Consider the following 10,885-nt stretch of genomic DNA (forward strand, 5'->3'; position numbering starts at 1 on the left):
TGGGGGCCTGGACCGCTCCGATCTGTGGTCTAGGCGCTGTGGCAGATGCTTGCGTTTCCCCTTCCATTCCCTTGGCGGTGGCAGCAAAGCATCCTGTTCAGCCTTTCGTGTTATCGGCCCTCTATCCAGGCAAAGGAGTCCTCCGAGTGGATCAGGCCAGACAACGAGGGAGAAAACCCACCCAAGACCCGGACAAAGGCCCCGGCTCAGAAAGAGGTTCATTCGAGCAGCCTGTGTTGCTGCATCCTCAGCACACGTCCGAGGCCTGGAGGCAAACTACCTGTCACCAGACACACCTGAGGAGCCCTGGTGCCGGCTAGTGTATGTTTCTGGGATCCCAGGGCCACACGCACACTCGGGGATCGGTAGGGGAACTTCTGGGACTCTGCAAGAAGGTGTACTCTGGGTAAGGTTTATTACAGTGCAAGGTTACATGACAGGATCAACTGGAGAAACAGACACTGGCAGAGTCTGGAGGTTTCTGACCCCCCCTCCCACCAGTGAGGAGACACATGAGTGTGTTTCTCTCTCCGGGAGTAAAAAATTCACTGAAGTGCGTGCACTGTGTCTGCCCTGGGAAGAGACTCTTCACCCAAGGCTTTTAATAGTGTGTGCTCATGTAGGCCCCTCCCCCCAGCAGCGATCGCAATCCCAAACTCAAAGAAGAAGAGTACGTGTTCGGCATAACTCTCTGCTGAACAATGATGTCCGCACAGTCTCGGCCACGTGAACCATTTTTATCAGTCAGGGAGTAGCTTACGTGCCAAGCTCCCAGACGCCGGCCAAGGACGAACCTCAAGAATAAGCCCTGATAAAGGCAGCAGCTTGAGGCCCGCTACGATCTCTTAACTGCACAACTTTTCCCATCCTCAAATGCCTTTCCTTCCTATTTGTGTGGCTTTGCAGGGCGCAGAGGAATGACCCAGAACCACAGGACTTTGCCTCCACTGCAGGGGTGTCTCTGCTCTGCAGCACTTGAGCCCTGTGCTCCATCGCAGTAGGAACGAAGACCGGTAGCCCCGTGCGCTTAAAGCTGTCACAGACCAAAGAGCTGTCGTGATTTTAACCCAGGCACTGACAATGAAAATGTGACTTTGAAGGGATTTTTTTATATATCATATTTTGTAACACCTTTATTTTGAATGCTTTATCTAAAAACGTTATCAGGTAAGTCTCCTCTGACCCCTCTTAAGGTCTGCAATGGCTTATGGAGGGGTTTGGAGATGCTGAGTGACTGGTGGGCATGCATTACCAACAAATTCGTATCAAGGGCTTAATATGCTAGAGGATGTTCTCAGTGCAGGTGATAAAGCAATCAACAGAATATTCAAGAACCTTTTACAATCATGAGTTTATAATCCAGTATGAGTAGAGAGATCAGCAAATTAAGAACCTAGGATAAGGAGAGTGCTCCGTAGCTACTCCGGCCTGGCTGTGCTTCCTTCATGCCTCCCCTGGAGGGAATCTGAACCCTCCTTCTGTGGAATTTATGGTTCCCAGTCCTTCCTGAGCCAGAGCATAACCTGTGACATTAAGAGATTTGCGGCACTGTAGAATGCAGCTTCCTCGTCAGTTCTGGAAGGACTTCCCTGCAAAGAGCAAAGCTCTAGGGAACTGAAGACAAGAGCAAAGCCACAATAAGACACACAGCTATCCTGCCAGCAGAGCTGTGCACCAGAGCGCATGCCCGTGTGTTATCTCTTCCCACCGTACGAAATCTACCTGCAGTGTTGCAGGTTTTTATCCCTCAGTGAGATTGTTTCATTCTCCCTCTCTTTTCCTATCCCATATTTTTAAAAAAGTATAGGGATAATTCATAGCAAATAAGTGATCATTAAAAAGACATCCAAAACAGAGGAGGGTTGCACAGGCTACTCCGGGTCCTGCTAAAGCCCGGGTGCCCGGCAACTGATAGCTGAACAGCGCGTCAAAAGAATGCATGATGCACAGGAACTTTAAGAAGGGTCCTGGCTTTATGTGAATCATAAAGAACAGAATACCTTCACAGAAATCGTGAAGATTCGTCATTTAGTTCCGTTGTAAACGCAGAACTCAACATCTGAGAATCTCACTCAAATTCTCCCTGCTTTCTGTTACAGTTATTATTAAAAACCACCCAACCCACCCCAGCTACAGTTGGTGTCCGTACAGGAGCCAAACTGGAGGTTCAGGAAAAAGCCTTTGGAACGGCCCAGCGCCCATCTGTTTGCAATGCGGCGTGAGGATGTTGTTTCTGACTTTAAAAAATGGAGGCTAGAACCGACAGTGTGCTATTTAGAAACCATGTACATCTGAATGATTCAGTGATGGTAATTTAATCTTGCAGCAAAGATCACATTGAAAGTTCTCACCAGGAAGTGATAAAGTGTGTCCTTCATTTGGTTGGAACTAAATATTTTTACTTGAACAATTTCTTCTAAATATTATAAGTAAAGCATCACTTTTCAAATCCACTATAAAACATTATAAAGCGCCCATTCTTCCTAATCCTCCACAAAGCCCGTGGAGAGGGGCCGTACCTGTGCGGTGTGGCATCTCACCAGGACTCACACCCCCGCAGCCGTGTTCGCATCAGGCTCCGTGGCCGTGGCTCCAGAAGCAGCATCGAACCTATCAGAAGAGAGGACAACGGGGGGTAAGGAAAGGTTTCTTTGGCAATAGATAGCAGGACTGTAAAGAGAGTTAAAATGATCGGTTTGCACTGGTCTCTCAAATGCTGCAGTATTTGGAACAAAAGCTCCCAGGCACTCTGCACGTAAGGTATCTGTTCTGATATGAGGCTTCATTTGAATATTCTCTTCCTAAGAGAAATGAAGGCTGTATGTACTAGGATCAATAGGAAATAATAAAGCAAGTATAATTTGGTCCATGCAGCTGAATGATATCATACAAGGCAATTGCTGTATCGAAACTCATTTCTTACAGAGAAAGCCAATATGTGTTGAGAGAATATTTCCCCTATGATTCAAAGCCATCTGGTGCCATCACCTTAAATCACTGTCCCTTACCATGTCCGCCCCCTGCCCTAATGCCAATCGCCAAATATGGCAACCCCACAATGAAAGATGATTTGTTAAGCAGTCACATGTATATTCATCTGGAGGAAGGAAAATAGGAAAGCACTGTAGAGCCTGCTTACCCAGCAGTAAGCTTTCATCCTTTTCTCCCCCTCCATCCACAATAATATTGTGACCCACTGTGACTTCACAAGCAGGAAGGCCGTAGCTGCCAGCATATGGGGCATGCGGCACCCGCTGGCAGGCATCTTGGCAGAGCGGAGGGCTGAAAGAGTCCTTTACAGAACTGTTGATGGCGCAGTTCTGGGCCACCCCAAAACCACCTACAAAGACAGGGAACCCAGGGTTACGTGAGGGAGCTGACAAGAAGAACCTATGAACAATTAGTTCTTAAGCAAAGAATTGAGGCATATGAGAGCAGTAACACATGCTTAGAATAGAAAAATAGCATTTCTTTAAGTCTTCTGGGGTTGACAATGACTCTTGTTAATTCATTAACTTCATTTTAAAAGTCACTTTAACCCCTATTTGTCAAAGTTGTTCAGAGATCCTTTTGACTTTCATTTAAAAAAATTTTTTGGGGGCGCCTGGGTGGCTTAGTCGGTTAAGTGTCCGACTTTCGCTTAGGTCATGATCTCGCGGTTCGTAGGTTCGAGCCCCGCGTCGGGCTCTGTGCTGACTGCCAGCTCAGAGCCTGAAGCCTGTTTCAGTCTGTGACTCTCTCTCTCTCTGACCCTCCCCTGCTCACGCTGTCTCTCTCTCTCTCCTAGAAATAAATTAAAAAAACATTTAAAAAAATTTTTTTAAAGTTTATTTATTTGAGAGTGAGAGAAAGAGAGGGAAACAGAGAGAGAGAGAGAGAGAGAGAGCACATGCATGTGCATGAACTGGGGAGGGGCAGAGAGAGGGAGAGAGAGAATCCCAGGCAGGCTCCACGATCCGTGCAGAGCCCGATCCCACAAACTGTGAGATCATGACCTGAGCCAAAATCAAGAGTCAGATGCTCAACCAACTGAGCCACTCAGGTGCCCCTCAGAGACTCTTGTGTAAGAAGCTGGTGCCAAATGCTAAAACAGCAACCCAATTATTAGGGGCTTTACATGGCTTCAATGTAGCCCTGTAGCAAATGGATTTTTACAGATATAGAGGATTTATATTAATTAAATAATAACCACCATTTTGCACCAACAGTAAAATTCTGAAGTTACAAGCTGGGATACCCATGATGATGATGATAATTTTTGCTAAATATTTCAAGTGTGGTACAAAGCAGAGCTATGTATTTTTAAAAAGCATTGAAGTAATTTCATTTCTCCTAAAAACAAAATGCATCTGCATGTATTAGAATAAAAGATTTTTTCCAGGTCACGGTAATTTTTAAAAATTGATTTATAAATAACACCAGTTTAGATATAAAAATACTAATTTTAACATTTGACCTCATGCGCAATAATCTTTACAAAGTTATCTCAGGGCATACCTATTGGCAGCGAAAGAGAAAAAGAATAAATCCACAAAACACCAGCAGCTCAAATAAAATTATCTCCCTTATCATGCCCACCCTGCATTTTGCAACTAGATACTTAAATTTATGTTATATATATAGTGTGCAGCAAGTCTTCAAAGATGGCACCCAAGATGCATGCCTCCTGGTCTCTGTGCCCTTTGGTAGTCTCCTTTCTTTGAATCTTGCCTCCCCTTTGATCCACAGAATGTGGTAGAAGTGATATTGAGGGACATCTGTGGCTAGAGCAAAAGAGGAAAAGCCCAGGTCTCTTGGAATGCTTGCTCTGGAGGATGTCAGCTTCCATGTGAGAAGCTCAGACACCCCGAGGTCTATAGGTTACAGGGAAGCCCAAGTCTGCCACACGGAATGGCCAGATGGCCGCGCAGCCAGCGGATCCCAGCTCAGGCAGCAGACTGGAGCCAGATCGAGCCCGCAGATGTCTGCAGCTCCAGCTACCATGCAGATGCAGGAGAGGCCTCAAGCAAAGCTCAAGCTAAGCCTAGTTAGCCAACAGAACCAAGAAAGATAATAAAGTATTGTTTAAGACACTACATTTTGGTGGTAATTGTCACATCTCACTAGATATCTGGAATACTTTATATGTAAAACAGCAGTAAGCAACCTGCTCAGATAAATATGTATAAGCATCCACAAGTGGCACACTTCTTTTTAATGTTTTTTAGTATTTAATTTTTGAGAGGGGGAGAGAGAGAGAGAGATAGAGAATGACCAGGGGAGGGACAGAGAAAGGGAGACACAGAATCCAAAGGAGGCTCCAGGCTCTGAGCTGTCAGCACAGAGCCCAACATGGGGCTTGAACTCACAAACTGTGAGATCATGACCTGAGCCAAAGTTGGACGCTTAACTGACTGAGTCACCCAGGCACCCCAGCACACTTCTTATCTAAAGCCATGATTTCCAAGTCTCACGGTGGGACATCTCCAAACTGACTCCATAGACTTCAAGAATATTGTGAATGTTTAAAATAACTTTTTAAAAATGTTTTATTTATTTCTGAGAGAGAGATAGCATGTGCAGGGGACGGTCACAGAGAAAGGGAGACACAGAATCTGAAGCAGGCTCCAGGCTCTGAGCTAGCTGTCAGCACAGAGCCCAATGCGGGGCTCGAACCCACGACCGTGGGATCATGCTCTGAGCCAAAGTCAGACGTTCAACCACTGAGCCACCCAGGCACCCCTAAAATAATCTTAAACTAGGGGCACCTGGGTGGCTGAGTCAGTTGAGCATCTGACTCTTGATTTCAGCTCAGGTCACAATCTCACAGTTTGGGAGATCAAGCCCTGCATCTGGATCCGCAATGGCAGTGTGGAGCCTGCTTGGAATTCTCTCTCCCTCTATCTGCCCCACCCCTGTGTGTGCATATATGCACACACACTCTCTCTCTCTCTCTCAAAATAAATAAATAAACATTTAAAAAAATAAAATAGTCTTAAAATAAAACTGATTGTTAATGTTTAAGCCAACCAAACAAACTTGGGACACCTGGGTGGCTCAGTTGGTTAATCATCAGACTCTTGATTTCCTGGCTCAGGTCACGATCTCATGATTCGTGAGTCTGAGCCCCACGTCGGTCTCTGCTCTGACAGCAAGGAGCCTGCTTGGGATTCTTTCTCTCTCTCCCTCTCTCCCCCTCCCCCACTCTCTCTTTCTTTCAAAATAAATAAATAAATCATATATATATATATATATATATATACACACACACAAACTAAAACAGGTTGTATTATATATATATATATATATATATACACAAACTAAAACGGGTTAGTTTGAATAATAAATATATAACATTCAATTCCCTATGAGAGAATTAAATAAAAAGAAATAAAAAATATCTAAGACCATTATACTTGTAAGTCAATCATTTATTTTAAAAGGTAGGTCTACAGCCATGTGTATAGGTATGTAGATAGGTAGGTCACCTACCTATCAAGTGATTACTGCAGTGAAAAGGTCTAGAAATAGGCAACCCTCCACTGTGACTTACAGAGTCTCGAGGTCTCAAAATGTGGGCTGCATGCCACATGCCACTGTCACCTTCACCTAGAGCTGGATGAGAATTTGCACTGGAACAAGATCTCCAGGTGAATTGTGTACCATATCGAACTTAGAGATATGCTGTTCTAGCGCAGTGGCTCCCAAATATGTCCACACATGAGAAGCATCTAGGAATCTTAAAAATCCCCAAATCCAAGCCACAGGGATACAGGCATTGGCGGTTTGGTTTTAACGCCTACCAGGTGAGTCCAGGTGCAGCCAAGTTGGGAACCACGGGTCATTCTTGATAGCGCACTGGTTCCTGAACTTTGCCTCACAGTGGAATAATCTTTAAAGCATCAAAAAGCACTGACATCTGTTTCCACCCCCAGAAAGTCTGATGTAACTGGTCTCAGTGTGACCCAGGCAGTGAGACCGTTTAAAGGCTTCCCAAGTGACTTTTGTGTGCAGCAAAGTTTGAGAACCATTGCCTACCACCTGGCACAGAGGCTTCAAAATGGTAGCTAAATCTGCACAGCTCTTGCTGGAAGAGGGTCTGAAGGCAGTGGACGTTAATTAAAATGAACAGTTGGCCTCACAGCTTTCAGCTAACTCACCAGTGTAATGGCATCCTCAAGCTTGCTGGAGTTCAGATCTGCCAAATCTTGTGTGCCCCCGTGGGCTCTTCTGGCACTTTCCTTCAGTACATTTCTCTTCTCTTCTGTTGGGCTCCCTTTCAAGTGATTAACAATGTACATCTGCTCAGCATTAGGAGCAAATAGCTTCACCTTCAAAAATAGAAATAAAAACAAATGATGTCATTGCCGCTTTGAAAACAATCAAGCAAATCAATCTCAGAGCATAAATAAACCAGGAAGAAAAGTCAGAAAACCACTAAGTAATTCCATATGCCTTCAGGGACAATACCAAGCACAATATCAGCCACAAGGAAGAAACTGCAAGGGACTTCTGGTGGGGGGGGGGGGCGCGGGGAAAGAGCTATAAATTAGCTTCTATAAAGAAAGTAGAATAGAAACAGGTTGCTTCCCAAATACGTACATACATATACCTACCTATATATACACACATACAAAAATGTGTGTGTGTGTGTTCAAAGTTTGCCTTTGAACAACACAGGAGTTAGGGACACTGACCTCCTGTGCAGTCAAAAATTCATCTATTGGGGCACCTGGATGGTTCATGTGGTTAATCTGACTCCTGATTTCAGCTCAAGTCATGATCTCACACTTCGTGGGACTGAGCCCCACACCAAGCTCTGTACTGATAGCACAGAGCCTGCTTGGGATTCTCTCTTTCCCTCCCCGCCCCTCCCCTGCTTACACATGTGTGCTCTCTCTCAAAATAAATAAATAAATATTCTTTAAAAATTTGTATGTAACTTTTGACTCCCCCAAAACTTAACTACTAACAGCCTACTGTTGACTCAAAGCCTTACTGAAAATATAAACTGTCAATTAACACATATTTTGTATGTTATGTACATGAGAGTCATCTAGGAATCTTAAATATATATATACATACATATATATGTATGTATGTATATATATACTGTACTCTTATATAAAGTAAGCTAGGAGAAAAGAAAATGTTAAGAAGTCATATGAGGGGCGCCTGGGTGGCTCAGTCGGTTAAGCGTCCAACTTTGGCTCAGGTCATGATCTCATGGTTTGTGGGTTCAAGCCCTGCGTCAGGCTCTATGCTGACAGCTAGCTCAGAGCCTGGAGCCTGTTTCGGATTCTGTATCTCCCTCTCTCTCTGACCCTCCCCTGCTCATGCTGTCTCACTCTCTCTCTCTCTCTCAGAAAAAAATAAAACATTAAAAAATATTTCTAAAGCAGGGATTCTCAACCCTGGCTGCATATTAGAATTACTTGGGGGGAGTTGAGGCCCAAACAGACCAGTTACACGGGAATTTCTGGGAATGAAGCACTAGCTTGGACGTTGGTATGTCTTATAATCTCCTGAGGGGATTCCATCATTTGTCAGGGTTAGCAATGACTGATCTAAAGCAAACGGAAAATAAAACTCACCAACTCAGGCCTCTGAGTTGAAATCTCAGGTCTAAATGCCAATAGCCCAAAGCAGACTATTGGAAGCTCTTACTTGACCCACCTTCACACATCCAGTCCAACCAAGCTCTGGAAACACCCCCAGCCTGCCATGAGAAACAGTTCCTCTTTCCCCAGCCGGTGGATGCTGCGGGGGCTCTGATTTGGGGAGCCATGAGGATTTGGAGGCAAGGAAGCTCAAGGTGGGCACTTGTATACTGGGGAGCCTTGGTGTCTTACCTTCTTCACTGACTTCTACCCTATCCCAAAACTTGCAGGTGCGCTTCTCCAGGAAGTGGACAAGGCTGGTCTGAGTCTTATGTCCCTTGGCTTCCTGAGAAGGCATCATTAAGACTAGAAAGCAAATGGGGCGCCTGGGTGGCTCAGTCTGGTAAACAACCAACTCTTGATTTTGGCTCAGGTCATGATCCCACGGCCATGGGATTGAGCCCTACATGAGTGTGAAGTCTGCTTAAGGTTCTCTCTCTCCCTCTGCCCCCTCCCCTGCTTACACACTCTCACACTCATTCGCTAATAAAAAAAAAAAAAGAGAGAGAAACTTTATTTTTTAAAAAAAACTATTTCTGGGGCGCCCAGGTGGCTTAGTCGGCTAAGTGTCCGACTTTCGCTCAGGTCATGATCTCGCGGTTCGTGGGTTCGAGCCCCGCGGCGGGCTCTGTGCTGACTGCCAGCTCAGAGCCTGGAGCCTGTTTCGGAGTCTGTCACTCCCTCTCTCTCTGACCCTTCCCTGCTCACGCTGTCTCTCTCTCTCCTAGAAATAAATAAAACATTTAAAAAAAAAATAAAAATAAAAAAACCTATTTGTTATTCATAGAAAGTGTATGTTCATGTCTTAGCCTCCTGTTATTAACCTTTGTATTTGATTAAAATATATATTAATATTCTAAACATCCTCTCTTCCCTCTAGTTTTGGTTTTACAAAATTGAGCAATGTCTCATGTCTGTGGAATAGATCTCTCTATGGGAGAAATCCTAAGCGCATATACATCCCATTATTAGCAAAAAGAGAAGGAAAAAAAACCTTAGAACATTCTGAAGGTCAAGAAAGATGGGGAAAAAAAATGTGTGGATTGGTTTTTAAACCAGTAATTCTGAAAAACAGACTGGCTTGCAGTTGCTTTGTGAAATCCGTCAGATCCACCTGCCTAAGGTAGAAGTGAAGATGAAAATTTAAATTTCACTTAAACTCTACCCTATCCCAGAATCCTACAACTCTATTTTTTCCTTTGAGAAGGAGAGTTCCTCTGGTGTGCAACAGTTCAATGGTTGATAAACCTGATTTTATCAGACTACAATAATGTTCTGAGTGTTCCTAAGCTAACTGAGCAAGGACCCATGGGAAAACAATTGGATTAAAATTCAACCGATTTTTTCACCAATCTTCAAGGTTTAAAAATCATGAACTAGAGAGGAGGGAGGGATCAGGCAAGGATAGTCTACAAGCGTCTTTAGCCCAGGGTGCTGGGCTCATAGCCAAAAGGAACAGAAGGCAGAACCAGACCACAGCAGATGGGAGCTACTGAGAGGCTGATTTAGGGCTAATTTAAAGAATTGCTTTCTTGCCATTAGAGCTCCCTGCTCACGGACTGAAGAGACTGCGGTCCCAAGAGAGGCGGTCTCCACCACTGACCACAGTCAACTTGAAGCTTGTTTCTGTAGCTCTGGGAAGTGCTGAGTAGGATGGGAAGCTCCACGGAGGCCCTCTAGTGTGTGGCTCCATTATTTGCAAATTGTACCCTGGAGAGTTGTCTCGTTTTAAGCCATGCTCCAGTACATGCTCACTGGGAGTGCTGTGGTGCCCTTCAAATTGGACATTTCAGCTGTTATAGTTAGGATGTGTCCCCACCCCCTCATCTTTTGTGGATCTTTGGAGAGGCCAGTGTAGGCGAGGTATTTTAAACTGGGCCATGATATATGGAGGAGAGCTAGGACTGGAGCCACCTGACCACTTAGGTACGTGGGTGTTAAAATGGTGCCCTGCTTGAATCTCCACAGAATTCCCCAACCTGGTGCTGCAAGCGTCAAAGGTCAAAGGTGGGGGTGGGGGCAGAGGTGCAGGGAGGGTTAGGGGAGAAGTAATTCCCATCAGCCCTCAGAAAACCTGGTATGCCTAGGGAAGCACCCGACTCTCCTTCCACCCCCAACAAGGGTCATAGGTGGTCACCTATGGCCACTGCAGCCACCTCACTTACTCCATTATGCTTACAAATATTATGAGGGTTCACTCTGTTGTGGGTGAAGTGAAGGCATGCTGCCCTCTTGTAAAAAAAAAA

Source organism: Hyaena hyaena, unplaced genomic scaffold, assembly GCF_003009895.1.
Source record: "Hyaena hyaena isolate Hyena2069 unplaced genomic scaffold, ASM300989v1 scaffold_413, whole genome shotgun sequence".
Taxonomy (NCBI): Eukaryota; Metazoa; Chordata; class Mammalia; order Carnivora; family Hyaenidae; genus Hyaena; species Hyaena hyaena.